Below are 17,854 nucleotides of genomic sequence, written 5' to 3' on the forward strand. Positions count from 1 at the left end.
TCAGATAAAATATGAAACAATACTCTTTTTATTTTTCAGAGGTCTCCATGGATAGCACTTCCAATACCCCCAGTTGGAAGGGTGGGCCTCTCCATTCAATATTGATTGATTACCTCATTTAGCATAGGTTAGCTCCTCAACAAATATGTTGATTTGATTTAAGAAAATCTATTTTATGAAAACTCTATGTTCTACAATGGGTGATTTATACTTTACAGTGCTTCCTTTCTTCATAAAAGCAATTGACTTTTTGCCCTCTGTTTAAGGACTGTCATTCGATTGTGTTAAAGATGACCACAGAATGGATCAAACAGAATCAGTACATGAAATGAAGACTCATAAGTCTGAATGATGGTGTAAATGTGAATATGAGTTGTTGAAGATGACTTGAAATAATATTCAAAGCTGTGATAAAAAATTCAGTGAAGTCCAACATATCCTTTTAAGAATATCATTAAGTGTTTGAGGGATTAAAAGACTCTATAGTTTTAGTGTAGTGAAAATGTACATATTTCACAAAGTAAAGTCTTTCCTCCCAATACATAGGCTTTGCGCAAATCTCTGACTTAAAAAAATGTGGATAGCTATCATTCTGGTGCAATCTTGCCCATGTTGGAGACAGAGGTATACTGATACCATAATGGGAGGAAATCAATAGTAGCAAGGCCAGATAAAGTAGATATTAACTAAATGTTAATGAAAGATATTAACTAAATGTTAGTTAATATCTTAGACCGATATTAACTAAATGTTAATGAAAGTAGAACAATTTACAATGTACTTATTCTGGGACAGACATGGTTTTAAGGATGCTCTAAATATTATTTATTTAATGCTTTCCATAATACTGGACTCTGAAAAATCTGGAAAGTTATTGTCACTAATTAAGTGGTTGGTTGGTTATATAAAGTCTATCAGTCAGTTTCCATAAAACAAAGAAGAATCACCACTAGCTATACCCAGTTTGAACTTTTTGTTTTAACAGATTCTAATGATTTGTAATAAAATATTAACACATTTTAATGTATTTAATCAGTCATATTAAAGACAACTAATAATCATATTATATAAGACATGATTGGAATTCAGTGAGAATGAACATATAGATTATTGGTATAATTTTGGCACTCCCTGTCATAGCCCCCATTGTTGAAATATACTCTTGTATGAGATTTTGTAATTTCTTTTTCTTCTTAAATTTGAATTCCCTTCATCAGCACTGCAAAGAGAGTGGATATTTCTCATTCAGCAGGTTGAGAAAAATCTTTTCATCATGAGAGCATTCAATGCATTTATCAACTGCATTAAAAATTCTTATTCCTCGTGTATAAATTGAAATCTTACATCTCACATGTGTTCCATCTTTTGCCTCCCATGTTGATTATAGCCTATTAATTGTTCACATCCTGCACTACCACATGATTGCTTTGCTTTTCATTTTTATCTGTTTTCTTTTTTAAAATATTGTCCATCTGCCTTCTTTGATATGGAAGTGGTTTTTGTTGAAAAGTCAATTTTAGATATCCTTTAATGTTTTGTCACTGTTTTTCTATAGTTTCTCTGAGCTATTTCATAAATTTTAGTCCATTTAATACTTTGTAGTATATTAAACTTTGATTTAGTTAATAAGTTTTCAGAACTTTCTTGTTATAAAAAATAGTCTGTTTAAAGTTGAAATAGGTCTTTTAATGTTAGCTAGAAATTGCAAACTTATTTATGAACAACATGCATTCAGAAATGCACACAAATCTTATAGTTATTACCCATCTATTATCTTTTCTGTCAATATTTATAAATTAACAGGAGCTGTTTTTGCCTGATCATTGGATATTTGATCGGAGGGTAAGTCATTCCCATGGAAGCTTATGAAAATATTGTTCCTTCATAGAAAATAGCTGCTATCTTCAAAGACTACTTAACTTACATTGTCTTTAATCCTCGTGGCCACCCCACCAAGTAAGTATTTTTTAGTGCCATTTTGTAGCAGACTCGGAGAGGTCATCTTATAATAATTATCTGTGCTTGGACTTGAACTGAGATCTGCCTGATGTGAAAACCTACCATTTTTCTACACCAGGCTGCAAAAGAACCCAAAATCTCAGAAGGAGAAATAAAACTATTCTATGAGAAAATCAGGTTGCCAGGGGCTGCAGAATCCCTATCCGTCATCATCCCTCCAGGCATGGGGCCGGCCGCACAATTATGCAGAAAATAAATCATAATGTAGAATGGGCATTGGTACCTAACTGGAATCCCATAAATGTTTGAATTGCTAAAAGAACTCATGTGGAATATTCTTCAACTCCCACTTCAATCTTGGCTTTGATTGCTTTATTCTTGACAGAAATGTCCACAACATGTGTTTAGCCATCCTTTAAAAGAGCATTCTCCCATAGTCTTTAAAAAGAGTCAATTTTCCACAGCTTTAATTCACACCGAGTTTTCAGTTGCATACTCACTATATAAACAAGTGTCTAGGATAACCAATTTTTCTATTAAAATTTTCTTGAAAATTCTGCAATAAGCAATTTCTTTTTTAATTTTTTTAAAGATTTTATTTATTTATTCATGAGAGACAGAGAGAGAGAGAGAGAGAGGCAGAGGGAGAAGCAGGCTCCCAAGGAGCAGGGAGCCCGATGCAGGACTCGATCCCAGGACCCTGGGATCATGACCTGAGCTGAAAGCAGACGCTTAACCATCTGAGCCACCCAGGCGCCCTGCAATAAGCAATTTCTGATAGTGCCTGTATTAGGAAAGCTTACCATCTCCTTTTGGGTTGACAGTATCCAACAGCAAGATAAATCTGGGCAAAAGTACCGTAATTTAGGACAATTGGTGAAGGAAAATGTGGCTAGACAGCATTTTTATATTTTAGCACATTTTAGTTACTCACTTTAATCTTTTATTTTTATTTATTTATTTATTAAGATTTTGTTTATTTATTTGACAGAGAGAGACAGAGCGAGAGAGGGAACACAAGCAGGGGGAGTGAGAGAGGGAGAAGCAGGCTTCCCGCGGGGCAGGGAGCCCGATGCGGGGCTGGATCCTAGGGCCCTGGGATCATGACCTGAGCCAAAGGCAGACGCTTAACAACAACCACCCAGGCGCCACCCCTCACTTTTATCTTTTAAAATTTTGGTAGCTTTTACTCTCCTTTACCTAAAACAAAAAGCGTTTTTTTTTTCATTATTCAGCAACATCTGGTGATGGCAATAATAACAATGAAACTATGCAAGACATGCTTCAGAATATAGAGCGGTGGTACTCAAACTATGGACCTCAATTAGTCAGCCAAGCATTACCTGGGAGCTTGTGAGATGTGCAAATTCTCAGGCTCCACCCTAGACCTCCTGAATCAGAATCTCTGCAGAGAGTCTGGGGCAGGGCCCTGGCTTCTGTGTTTAATCAAGCCCTGCAGGTGATTCGGATGCCTGCTAGAGTTTGAGGCGCATTGCTGTGGAACACTGCTACATGAGGTCCTCAGACTGGCTTGAATGCAGAATCATATCTCATTAGTGGGGCACCTGGGTGGCTCAGTCGGTTCTCTTGGTTTCGGCTCAGGTCATGATTTCAGGGTCCTGAGATCGAGCCCCTCATTGGGCTCCATGTTCAGCATGGAGTCTTCTTGTCCCTCTCCCTCTTCTCCTTCCCCTGCTCTCTCTCTCTCTCTCATAAATAAATAAAAAATAAAAAAAAAAATCTCCCTAGACAACCAACTCCAATATATTCCATACATATCTCCTGTCCTAAAATTGTCGATGTTCTTTTACTGTGAACAAAAAGGACTCTCTGAATTTGATGATTTTATTTATTTTTTTGTTTTATTATTTATTTAAAAAATTTATTTTATTATGTTATGTTAATCACCATACATTACATCATTACTTTTTGATGTAGTGTTCCATGATTCATTGTTTGCGTATAACACCCAGTGCTTCATTCATTACGTGCCATCTTTAATACCCATCACCAGGCTAACCCATTTGCCCATCCCCCTGCCCTCTAGAACCCTCAGTTTGTTTTTCAGAGTCCATAGTGTCTCATGGTTCGTCTCCCCCTCCAATTTCCCCTCTTCATTTTTCCCCTCCTACTATCTTCTTCTTTTTTTTTTTTTTTTTAACATACAATGTATTATTTGTTTCAGAGGTACAGGTCTGTGAATTTGATGATTTTAAATCTAATCGTGCCATTTCATATATATGGAAAACGAAACCTAGAGAGGAATGGAAATAATAGTTCACTGATGGGCTAAGTCTACTGACTACGGGTCCTTTATCTTCTCCAGATGGTGTGGTGGAACTCGTGCCAGCCCTTCCAGGGTTGGTATGTGATACCTCCTTTGCTGGTCTTGCCAAGTGCTAGATTATCCACTTCTCTTAATCTTTTGGAGTAAAGCACTGCTGGCTTCATCAACACGCAGCCAGGGAATTCATTACACCTCCATCAGTTTGCATTGAGACTAGAATTAATTTATAAGATAATAAGCGGTGATGAAAGTAGCATTGATTAGTAGGAGTCACAGGTCTGCTACTCAGCCCTGGTATAACTATGTATAAATTGTGACTTTTGATAGTCCACTGACTGCTCTGAGGCTTAGTTTATTGATATGAGAAATATGAAAAACAACGAATTAGCAAGTTTAAGTTGTCTTGAATTCTACCTCAATGATTCAGTAATCCCTTCAGTTTCTTGGGTGGTTGGAATGCAGTCATCAGACAAGTTTGCTTTGATGGGCAGAAGGAGTCAGGCAAGGAAAGGTTCAGCATGAAGGGGAAGTCATTGGAGATACACCATGCAGGCAGGTGCCCAGAGACAGCACCAATCCTCATCCCTGGCTTGTGAATGGACTCTAATAGGGCCATCAAGGCAAAATCCTTTCATGGACTCTTTTCTGTAAGCATTAGTGTTGATGTGCCTGTTACCACTTCCTTGTTTGAATTTTAGGAATATATGTACTATCCACTCACCATGATTTCTGGCCCCATTAGGGGGATTCTTGTTCCCTTTTCCCCTTCCTGAAATGTGTTGGGCACAGGCAGTGCTGGGGACACTGGCAGCAGCTATCCCCAGGCACAACAGACTTCCCTGGCATGCTTCATTTAGTAAAAATAGTTCTGGCACTACATAAAACCTTTCATCCTTGAGTCTTAAATTATTTCACAAACATTTATTCTTATAGAATTCCTGCAAGGCACACGTTATAGAGTCACAGATTCATGAAGACTTGGAGATGAAGGGAACTTCAGAGATCATTCACTTCAAATCACTTCATTTTCAGGTGAAAAAATTGAAATCCCAAAAGGTGAACTGACTTACCCAAGTAGTTCTCTTCTTTAAAATGTGAAAGCAGTAGGTGGATGATTCCAAGCCATAGAATGCATTTTAAATTATTGTATGAATTAAACTTTAGATTTTATTTACTCTAGCTTTAGGAGGAAATTCAGTCCATCTTTTTAAAGGCAGCCCTAAGGGGATAGAGAAGTGGGTAGAGATGGGTTAATAAAATGATGTGTCAGTCGTGAGTGATAATTTAAAGTAGTATACAAGTGAGCAGAAGAAACAAAGTTATTTTTACTCATTTAATTTGACGGTGTAGAATGGAAAAAATCGCTAGAAATGAATCTCTCTTTACTGAATCTGACAACCTCTCCTCCTATCTTTAATCCTAGATAGATCCAACCCCCCTTTACAACTTTGTCACCCCCTTTTCTCACTTCTATATATTAATCATCTGCCACTTTAAGGGATGAAGAAATTTCAGGGCGCATGGCTGACTCAGTCAGTAGAGCATGCAACTCTTGATCTTGGGGTTGTAAGTTCGAGCCCCACATTGGGTGTAGAGATTACTTGAAAAAATAAAAATCTTTAAAAAGTAAAGGATGAAGGAGTTTGGAAGGGGAATAAGGAAATTGACCCAGAAAGAGACCTGCTGATCCACAAGGAGAAGTGCTGGGAAGATCACCATGGAACATTTTGCACCTGTTCAAAGAAGGGACAATGACAGAAAAGCTACTGAGATAATATTGATCCCATGGGTGCAAGGCATTTTCAGAGATTCAAAGCTGCCACTTTAGAGTTCACAGGCAGCTGGAAGATACCATATGTATATTTAACCCTACCACAAAGTTAATGAGACTAAATGCACAATAGTGGTACAAATGAAGTGCTATAGGAGCACATGGAAAGCATAAGACTTTGAAATGGGTGGGTTTGAAAAGACTGAGGAAAGAATTCAAAGTGACGCTAGAAAAAAATGGTTGGTAAAAATGAGACTGATAGGGAGGGGACATTCCAGATAAAAAGGAATATATTTGGGGCTCCTGGGTGTCTCAGTCGTTAAGCATCTGCCTTGGGCTCAGGTCATGATCCCTGAGTCCTCGGGATCGAGTCCTGCATCGGGCTCCCTGCTCTGCGGGAAGCCTGTTTCTCCCTCTCCCACTCCCCCTGCTTGTGTTCCCTCTCTCGCTGTGTCTTTCTCTGTCAAATAAATAAATAAAAATCTTTGAAAAAATAAAAAAGAAATATATTTTCTCAGAAGCATCATGTTCTTTCTTTCCTGAAAGACAAAGACGAAGAGAAGAGAGTCTCAGGGATGCATGGCAGTATTATGGTACAGCCGAAGGACTAATTTGTGGGAAGTAATGCAAGCAAATGAAGATATGAATCATGACTGTTGACAATGAGAAAGTTCTACTGGAGGGAACTTATTTGGAGCATTTGGGGAGAATTTACTGCTGGATGGATGGATAAAATGAAGAAGGGGGAAATAGGCTTACATTACAGGGAAAATGGAGAAATATTGAGATCAGGTAGTATTTATTTGGAAATATTGAGACAGGAAGTCTGCAAAGGCCCCACTTCATTTTGTGTAATACAATCAACTAAGAACAGCATTGACAGAACATTAGATGACATATGGCTTTGAACAGACCATAAAATGACTTTACTTCTCTAAATTCTTTGGGCTGGCTTTTTAAAGCCTTATTTTCTAAGAGATATGGTTGAGTCTAGAAATGTATATCTCAAAGAATAATACAATAGAAGAGATCTGATTGATGGCCTAAGAAAATGAGGAAGAGTTAGGGTAATGCAATAAATCTGAGTCAACGATGGTAACAGTTTAAGATAAATGTGGTATGTCCCCCTTGAAATCATAGCAGGTTAGAGCAAATAGTGACTTTAGGAATTATTGATATGTGTAACAGCATAGATGAGTCTCAAAATAATTATATTGGGTGAAAGAAGCCAAACCTCCCTCCCCTGCTGCAAAAGAGTACATACTTTATGATTCCATTTATGTAAAACTCTAGAAAATGCAAACTAATCTACAAGGACAGAAAACAGATATGCTTGAGGCTGCTTGGGGATGGGGGCAGTATAGGATAGATTATAAAGGGGCATAATGAAACTTTTGGATGTTATGGATATGTTCGCTCTCTTGATGTATAGTTCAATAGGAGTATGCATGTGTCATAAGTTATCAAATTGTCCACTTTGTACATATGCATTTTCATGTATGCCAATTATACTTCAATAAAGTAGTTTAAAAAAAGAGATAACATGACTGACAGAAAATCTATTTGCACCCAGAATATATAGTAATTTGGCAAAACCTTCCTTGGATAGCACCTAAGAACATATGCCTATCTGACACAGGATATCTCTTCTTCCTGTGGAACAGGGGAAATTACTAGTGATTTTTTAAAAAAGAAATATGACTTTTATATCTCTATAAAAATAGAGTATTTTTGCAATTCATTGGTAGAGCGGGAAGGCTCTGGACCTCTTTTTCAGGATGACTGTTCTCTGATTCCAGCTATGGCTCTGACTTACTCTGTGATTTTGGAACTTTATCTCATCTTATGACATGCAAAATGGAAATGAAAATATCTATGCCACGCTTCACAGACTTAAAAAAAGATGAAATTATTTAGAAATATTTAGAATACTTTTGTTGGTACTGTGCAAGCCTGTGGGGTTACAAAGGTAAGTAGGATGTGTTCCTTTCTCTCTAGATGAGTGTATTTTTCTCTCTCCCTATAGACAGACAGAGAGGTAAGTAGATAGATAGATATGGATGCAAATCAAGTGTAAGATATTCTAAATTTTATAATCATGTTGTGAACAGACTACAGTAGAAGTAGAGTAAAGGAGGAAGGATCTAAATATCTGAGGGTGGAGTAAGTAACATCTCAGTTGTTTTTGAAGAAAGCGTTCAACAGAGAAAGGGCTATAAAGATTCCATGAAGAAATATGTGCAAAACATACAGACATACGGGACATAGTACTTGGGAGATATCTTAAAATTCATTGTTCTTGGAGGAGAGGTTAAGTGTGGGAAAATTTTGAATGATGAATCTGAGGACAGTTTAGGGCAATATTGAGATGGGCCTTCCATGCTACCTTGGAGAATTTAGACCAGAATGAACCTGTAGAGTTTCTAAGAATGAAAGTTTGTAATCAGTATAAAAGTAGCATAAATATATTTTGTACTAGACAGGTAAAAAACAGGTGAATATACTAGAAAAAAATCAGTGAAGAAACAATTTTTTGACTAAATATTTGACTTTTATGATGGATACTTTTGGAGTTATATAAACAAGAATTGATACAGGAGTGTCACAAAAATATTCATAATTTTATTTCCTGTTAAAATTCTTTTGCAATGTAAGTCTAGATTCATTTTTAACAACTAGTTATTATTATACTTCTTTGTTTTTTAATTTAAAAGTTTAGTAGTAGTGACTTGCCATGAATCAAAGACTGTTTTCTTAGAAAAATATTGACTAAATTTAGTTTCCTCTTAGGAGATAAACACTTGTAAAATTTAAATGTGCTTGAGAAATACAAGCACAGTTTAAAAAGGAATGGTATTAATGGCTTTTCAATCAAGAAAATGGCTTATTAAAGCAAAGCAAAATAATTAATAGATCTTTTTCAATTGCATGTAGTTGGAAACTTATAACTAAATGAATGATGACCCTGACTGGAGTCAGTATCCTTCCTTGGCCTTGAAATTTTCAAAGATTACTTATGGAAACAATATTTATATCTATTTTCTTAGTTTCCTAAATACAATGTTGTTGTTTCAGTGTGGATTTTGGTGTTGGAGAGGACTGAGTTTAGCACAGATCATGAGAGATTCTTGCTGGGTAACTTTCAGCAAATTTTTGGACCTCTCTAATACTCAAATTATCCATTGTCAAATGGGGATAATGATATTCAAATTGTAGGGTTGTCGCAATGCTTAGATGAACCAGTGATTTCTGAAATACATAGCATGGTGTTTGATAGACAGTAAACCCTCAATAAAAATAAGATGCTGTTTTTCTTGTTACCTGGACTTGTTGGGACTGGCAGACCAATATGGGACCAATTTTCCTGTTCATACTGAATACGTGTGCAGCTCTATGTTGAGTGGAATAGAGCACACATTGAAAATCAGGGAATCTAGCTCTTGCCACAGCTCTGACATTAGTGAGCGATGTGGCTTTGAAGGTATAATAGGCTGTCTCTGATTCTTTTCATCTATAAGAGGAGGGTGCTGGACCATCCACTAGATTTAAAAAATGCATTTGAAGAATCTTAGAGAATCAGCAGTTTCCTTCATTGATGCTCACTGAATTGGAGAAAAGAGAGGTGATGAGATATGACTCAATTATCTCCACCATTGCTTCAGCATCTGACCTAACTAATTTTTGGTTTTGGATCATCTAGAAGGATTTTGCTTGAACAGAGCACCCCATAGCTATGAAAGCTTGCAAACCACTGGATTTCCTAATTTCTAAGGTTCCATTAGCTCTACAGTTTTGTAAATGTGTTTATTAACCAAAGTCCAAAACCTTTCCTGAATGCAATCTTATTAAGATGGAAATAATTGTATTTTCTTGTTAAGATAGAGAGATTAAGACGATATGTGACAAATATAATGATTAACAGTTTTATGTCAATTTAATCCCTATAAAAATCTTATAAAAGAAGCATCATTATCCCATTTGAAAGACAAGGAAACCAATACCCAAGACGTTTATTTTTTTTTAAAGATTTTATTTATTTATTAGAGAGAGAGCACAAGCAGGGGAAACAGCAGGCAGAGGGAAAAGCAGGCTCCCCACTGAGCAGGGACCCCAATGCAGGACTCGATCCCAGGACCCTGGGATTATGACTTGGGCCAAAGGCAGACACTTAACTGACTGAGTCACCCAGGCGTCCCACCCAAGAAATTTAAATCATACCATATATAGATAAATGATCGATTTGTAATTTAAACTCAAATCTATGCATCTCTAAATATTATGCTCATTCCTTTGCAATTAATAAATCACTAATGAAAAATTCAATAAGACTTAAGTAAGAAATATCCCAAGATATCATTTAACCCACTTTAAGTAGTCCACCTTGGGTCTTTGAGTTATTTAACTGAACAAGTTTCTCTGAGCACTTACTCTGTGTCTAATACCTTAGAGCATAGGAAGATAAGTAGTACAGAGCTCCTGCCTTCTAAAGGCTTATAAACTAGTCAGGAAGATAGGCCCTTAATAGGAAGCGATTATAAGAGTGAACACAGGTGTATGGCCCAGTTTAGGTTTGCTCAGGGAAGGAAAAATCAAAGAGATCATAAATAGAGAAGTTAAGGGTAATTCATCTTTCTAGAAATATGTGAATAGGGTGAGTTTGGCCAAGTCCTGATACAGGGTGGGAGAAGGGGCAGGTAACTCTTAACACCAATTTCAGAAGGGGAAGTAGTGGTGAGCAGAGAAGAGGCTATGTTAACAATTTAAGTCCTTGGTTAGTAGCCTGCCCATGATCTGTCACACCAGAGAAGCCAGGTCTTAGGGCCTCTATAAGCATGACCTTTATTTCTTTTTAAGGCTGCCAGCCACAATCACCCAAACTGGAATTCGTAGACATCGGGAAAAAGAGCAGGAGCAAACAAGCACTGAGGATATCTTTAAGTATCGTTAAAGTCATGGTTTCATGCCATAAAACAATTGCAGCTGGAAGTACTGGATTTTTTTTTTTTTTATTTGACAGAAAGAGAGAGAGAGCACAAGCAGGGGTAGTGGCAGGCAGGGGAGAAGCAGGCTCCCCACTGAGCAAGGAGCCCAACGTGGGGCTTGATCCCAGGATCCTGGGATGATGACCTGAGCCAAAGACAGCTGCTTAACTGACTGAGCCACCCAGGCATCCAAAGAAGTACTGAAATTTTGATGCAAGGTACAAAATAGCAAACAAAAGAGTTGCTTTTACTTCAAAGGAAAAAAAAAAAGTGAAAAAAGTACAGACTAAAGAGTAAGGTGAAGTAACTGGAATTTTATGATGATGAAATTGATGTTTCCCCTGGGCAAATTACACTTATGTTTGATGCTATTTATTGCTGCCTGGTGCTTGCACAGAGTGATCTTTTCAACACAAATCCTTTCTTGGTTTTGAGAAACTCTAGAACTGTCCTCATTCTATTTGTGTGGCTATGGGAAAAATAAGATTCAAATGAGGGAAATATGAATTGCCATCAACTCTAAAATATAACTAAAGATTGGAAGTAAAATTAAGTATTATACCAGAAAAAAATTAAATCACTTAAGATGCTCAATGAAGAGCATATTTTATCTCATGTTCTTTTTGAAGACTTAAATACCTAGATGCAGACTCCTTAAAATGAGAACAAGCTCTGTACCTCTACAGCAATTTGCTTCATATTAAGTAGCATTTCAGCTATTTTTGGCTGGAATTGGTATGACAAAGAAGCTTATTTATCTTCTTTTCATTTGAGAAGCTGCTTCCTTCCTGGCAGTAATAAGTTTGGCATGGCTGATGCAGACTTGATCCAGATTTCTAATGCACACTCGGAGAAGCCTTCTCAAACTGCAGGATCCCTGGCTATGGTCACCGATTGGCACCATTCCATTCCTTAAAGGGGTACCTGCTTTCAGCGTCAGGAATCACTAGTGTGGCTGGGCATGTGGGAAGGGGCCTCCAACAGAAGCAGGTCTTCTAGACACCCCTGGAGTTTCTACTCTTCTGGAACTTGGCATCATGACTGTTCACACTTCCTGTGTCCATGGAAGTAACCCAACCTTGTCGTCTCCTTTTCTGCTTCATGTCCTGGGTTCTGGGCACCAACTGCATAGGCTACATGAACATGAGACACATATGAGAATAAGGTTAGCTGAAAAGGAGAACCATGGCAGTGGAGATGTAGAAAACAAATAGCAAGTACAGTCTTGACCAGTTATCCCAGGACCCAAGAGCAAACCACTTCCTTTCAGTCATGTTTTCCTCACTATAATTCAAGCGATGCATTCATGGATTCACAAAAAAGGAAAAACAATTATGACAGGAGGTTTAGGACAGAGTCTCTGACTCCCAGAATTTCTGAGCAACTTCTGCCACTACCTCACTGGATGTCTGAGGCAAATCCCTTAGCGTCTCTGAGCTTCATTCTCCCTGATGATAAAGTGCAGACCAGGGAACTTCAACAGTCTTTCATCTTCTAAAGTCCTAGGGTAGTATGGTTTTACTGAAATCTATCCTATGAGATGTTTTAATAATCATAGAAATAATGAATACAAAAGAGTTTACTGCTCAGAAAAAGACATTTAATATGTAGGGAATACCAATATATAGATATAATAATACCTAGAACACAAGCTAGTTTCTCTGTATTGGGGTTTTACTGCTCACTGATGTTATATTTAAATGATAGTTTTGATCTGTGATCTGTGTTAATTCCAATGGGTTTCTTTTAGTGCTGAAACAACACAGGTATTCTGAGCAGGTATTCTCCAGTGATGACGTACAGTTAGGGGTTCATTTGGGAAATTGTCTGAAAGGTCCAGATCCTAAATTCCTGAGTTAAAGCTGCCTAGTGGTTGGTGTATGGCACCATCATGTTTTTTTTTTCCTTCTTAATCTAAATGCATTGTATTGATAGGTGAAATAAATTTATAGTTAAACATAATAGCATAGCATCATAGGATCTCAGGTGTACAAAGTATCTCAAGGATACTTTATAGTTTCCAAGATACGCTAAGATTCTATGGTACAGGGTGGAGGCTTGAATATGATGATTGCCTCTGGAGTTGGGTCTGAAGCTGAGTTCCCACACCTTTCACCTGGTAAGGTTTGTCTTATATTTGTATATTTATACACCTCAAGTCTTATTAAGGTTGATATATATTAGTCCACCACCTAAACTCATTATGTCACTACATCTTCTAGATGTATTTCTAACCCAATTTTCATCTTGGTAGAAGTCTATTTGTTTCCTTTAAAACTCTTCTTCTGGGGCACCTGGGTGGCTCAGTCCGGTAAGCATCTGCCTTTGGCTCAGGTCATGATCCCAGGGTCCTGGGATCAAGTCCTGCATCGGGCTCCTTGCTCAGCAAAGAGTCTGCTTCTCCCTTTCCCTCTGTGCTTGCTCTCACTCTCATAAATAAATAAAATCTTAAAAAAAATAAAACTCTTCTTCTGTTGTGCTAGTATTATCTTATTAGTCAATATTACTGTATTATCCAAGGTTTTCAAGTATATCCTTTTAGTTCAGTTTCTTTGCTTTGTTTGGGGATTTATTTTTCTAGGCACAGAGCACCTCTGTTACACTCTGATGGTATGTGATGCATCTCTTCAGATTGTACCTGCCTAATGCACTCTTCTGAGTAAGACACTATGGTGACTTTTCTTATACTTGATTTATTTTATTAATAGATAAAATGAGTACATCATGAGACATAATAGTATGTTATCATAGTTCTTCAGGTTATTAAATATTTCAAGAATCATCTGGTTAAATCCTCATCTAATACTTGAATCTCTCCTCCCATGTCCTTCTAATTGGTCATACATTCCATATTCTGAATTTTTTTGAAGTTTACTTATTTAAATAATCTCTACACCCAACATAGGGCTCGAAACCATGACCCTGAGATCAAGAGTTGCATGCTTTTCCAACTGAGCCAGACAGGCACCCCTATATTCTTTTTTTAAAAGAATTTATATTTATTTATTTGTCAGAGAGAGAGAGAGCACAGACAGGGGGAGAAGCAGACAGAAGGGGAAGCAGGCTCCCTGCTGAGCAAGGAGCCCCATGCGGACCCTGGGATCATGACCTGAGCCAAAGGCAGCCACTTAACTGAGTCACCTAGGTGTCCCAAGGCACCCCTATATTCTGAATATTTTTAAAAATTCTGTAAGTTTCTATAATTTGAAGCATCAACCCATGTTCATTTGGTTTTATGAAAAGTTTATTCCTCAAAAAGCTAAATGTTGAATTACCATATGACCTAACAATTCCACTCTTAGGTGTATACCCCAAAGAATTAAATCAGGGACTCAAATATACTTGTACATTCATGTTCATAGGAAAATTACTCACAATAGCCAAGATGTGGGAAAAACTCAATTGCCCATCAGCAGATGAATGGTCAATAAAATGTGGTATATGTACAATATAATATTATTCAGCCATAAAAAGGAATAAGTTTCTTAAATATACCACAATTTGGATGAATCTTGGAAATAATATATGTTTTATATATTTGTGTGTATGTTATATATTTAATATATGAAATAAGCCAGATACAAAAGGACAAATAATTATATGATTGCAATTATATAAAATATCTAGATAGGCAAATTCACAGAGAGAAATAGTAGAATAGGGGATATCAGGGGTTAGGGGAGAAGGGATGGGAAATTATTCCTTAATGGTTACAGTTTCTGTTTAGGGTGAGGAACAGTGTGGGAAATAAATGGCATGATATTTGCACAACATTGTGAATATAACTAATGCCACTGAATTGTATACTTAAAAAGGGTTAAAATGGTAAATTTATGTCATGTATATCTTACCACAGTAAACAAATTTTTAAAGTATGATATGGCTTCCTGGCTTTTTGGAATCTAAGTTATAATTCTTTTAGGCTCGCAGCTAGCTTGAACATTTGCTCCGAGACGATGCTGTGAGTAGAGCTTTCTGAAGTAGGCATTCTGATCCAGAACTTAGAATACAATTTGCTTATACATAGATTTAATGTACTCCAGAGTGTTAAGTGTATGTTACTATGCAAACAAGTGCTTGCATAAGTAGATTTTCTACTAATAACCTCTATGGAAATGCCCCGCGAACAATTTCTTTTAGTGGCCGCATTAGCAAAGTTCAACACCACATGCTGGGTTTAGAGTTTTCAACAGCAAGGCACATGCAGACAAAATTACTATTATTAAGGATAAATGGGCCAGGAAGAGCATAGCTAAAACAAATAATTATCGGAACATAGCTTATAAAGTTGAAAATAACCTGGAACTTTTAATCCTCACATAGTATCAACATGGCAGGTGGAATCATGTTAAACATTCTGCTGCCTTTAAAATTTAGAGATAGATACTGGAAAAAACTAGATGTAAATATAAAGCTTAATTAAAATATGTATGAAATAGTAATATAAGTCACAAAGCTAAGGAGTATAGATTATAAAATGTCTAAACTACTAGAGAAAATCAGACTCACCCACAAGAGTGGGGCCTAGTGGCAGTAGTATGTCTGTCTGCACCGTAATTCCTTCCCTTTCCTTCTTTGAACAGAATCTCAGATCTCCTGTCACAGTGACCCAAATCCCAAGCAACAATCATTGGTCTGACTGTAGGCATCTGATCTAAACTAAGTAAATCTGAATCCTTTCCTGCACTTTGTCTTACTGAGGACAAGATAGGAAAGGACTCTTTTTCCCTCTTCAGACTATGAGTTACAAGAAGAGGAGCCTAAGGTATCACTGTTCGAGTAGGAGCAACATGGAGGAGAAGCCTGAGAGAAAGATGCCAACAAAGAGAGGACATTGAGCTTGGTAATAAAAATGTGGAGAGATTACCTGACACTGGTTAAGCCCTGATATTCTGTCAACACTGAGGCCAGCTTCCCTTTTGCTGTTCTGTATTTTTCTTGTTTCAGCCTATACATAAACACATGTGTATATTTTTTTCTTATACTATTTTGAATTGCGTATTTATCACTTGGAATAGAGAATCCTGACCAGAAGCTCAGGAAAAAAACAACTGAGGTAGTAAGTTCCCATGATAAATTAATAACTTAAAATAATTTACCAGGTTTAAATTTCATTATACTGAAACAAATAAAAATACATCAAAAGTACTCAAAATAAATACAAAGGATTACATTTTCCTATGAAACAGATACCATTGGACTGGGTAACAAAAGTTAAATAGAGAAACCCAAAATAAAAGCAAATAGACAAGGCAAACAACATTACTTAAATGCTATTTTCAAGAAGCACATCCCAAACAAAATGACACAAAGTTTTAAAATGCAGGATGGAAAAAATACCAAGAAAAAGCTTACTTTAAAAACTACCGTGGGAGGGGCGCCCAGGTGGCTCAGTCCCTTAAGTGGCTGCCTTCGACTCAGGTCATGATCCTGGGATCTTGGGATCGAGCCCCACATCCGGCTCCCTGCTCAACGGAGAGTCTGTTTCTCCTTCTCCAACTGCCTGCCACTCTGCCTACTTGTGCTCTCTCTCTCTCTGTCAAATAAATAAAAAATCTTAAAAAAAAAAAAAAAACTACTGTGGGAGGCGGAGCAAGATGGTGGAGGAGTAGGAGACCTGGATTTCGTCTGGTCTCAGGAATTCAGCTGGATAGGGATCAAACCATTCTGAACACCTACGAACTCAACAGGAGATCGAAGAAAAGAATAGCAGCAAATCTCTGAACAGAAAAGCGACCACTTTCTGGAAGGTAGGACGTGGGGAGAAGTGAATCCGTGGAGATATTTGGGAGGATAGACAGTGGGGGAAGGGGCCTCCATCGGCCGCTTCTGTCAAGTGATAGAGACACAGAGCACAAAATCAGAACTTTTAGAAGTCGGCTCCGCTGAGGGACGTCACTCCAGTGGCTGAGTGGGGGGTGGGGGGACGTCACTCAAGGGCTGAGTATCCCTTGCGGGACAGTGTGGTCTCAGGACCCTCAGGGTCACAGAAAGACCAGGGGTGCCTGAGTGCAACAGAGCTCCCGGGTATCGGAGCGGGGAAGCCGGCTGCAGAGACAGAGCCGAGGCGCGGGCTCTCAGTTCGGGGCTGCCATAAAGTGTGATCGGTGACACAGCTGGGCCACTGCTCCTCCAGCAGGGACCCAACAAGCGGCAGATCCGGGGAGACTCCCCTTCCTCCCCTGGGAGGAGCGGCGCGGAAGCACACCGCAGGGATCTGCTGGGTTTCGAGACTCCACATGGGGTCGGGTGCCAGACATAGAAACACTGGGTCACAGGCCGGGTGAGGACAGAGTGTGGCCAGAGACCGGGGAGATGGGGGAGTGATTGACTGCTTTTCTCTGGGGGCGCGCTGAGGAGCAGGGCCCCGAGTTCTCGGCTCCTCCGGGGTGGAGATTGGGAAGCCGCCATTTTCACTCTCATCCTCCAACGCTGTACGGAAAGCTTTCAGAGAACAAAAGATCCCGAGAACAAACCCGAGCAGATTACTTAGCCCAGACCAGGAAAGGGCGGGGCAATTCCGCCTCCGGCAAAGACATTTGGGAACCACGGCAACAGGCCCCTCCCCCAAAAGATCAGCACGAACAGGCAGCCGAAACCAAGTTTACCAATCAATGAGAATGGCAGAACTCCAGTGCTAGGGGAATACTGCACATAGAATTCATGGCTTTTTTACCATAATTCTTTAGTCTTTCAAGGTTAATTTTTTTAACTGTCTTTTTTTTTTAATTTTCCTTTTTCCCTTTTCAACCAACATCTTATCAATCCCTTTTTTAAAAAAACCTTTTTATTTTTCATTTTTAGAGTCATATTCTATCCCTTCATAGTAGTTAACCTTATTTTTGGCATATATAT

This window comes from Callorhinus ursinus, unplaced genomic scaffold (genome assembly GCF_003265705.2).
Source record: "Callorhinus ursinus isolate GAN/ISIS: 27379988/994484 unplaced genomic scaffold, GSC_fseal_2.0 scaffold22, whole genome shotgun sequence".
Classification (NCBI taxonomy): Eukaryota; Metazoa; Chordata; class Mammalia; order Carnivora; family Otariidae; genus Callorhinus; species Callorhinus ursinus.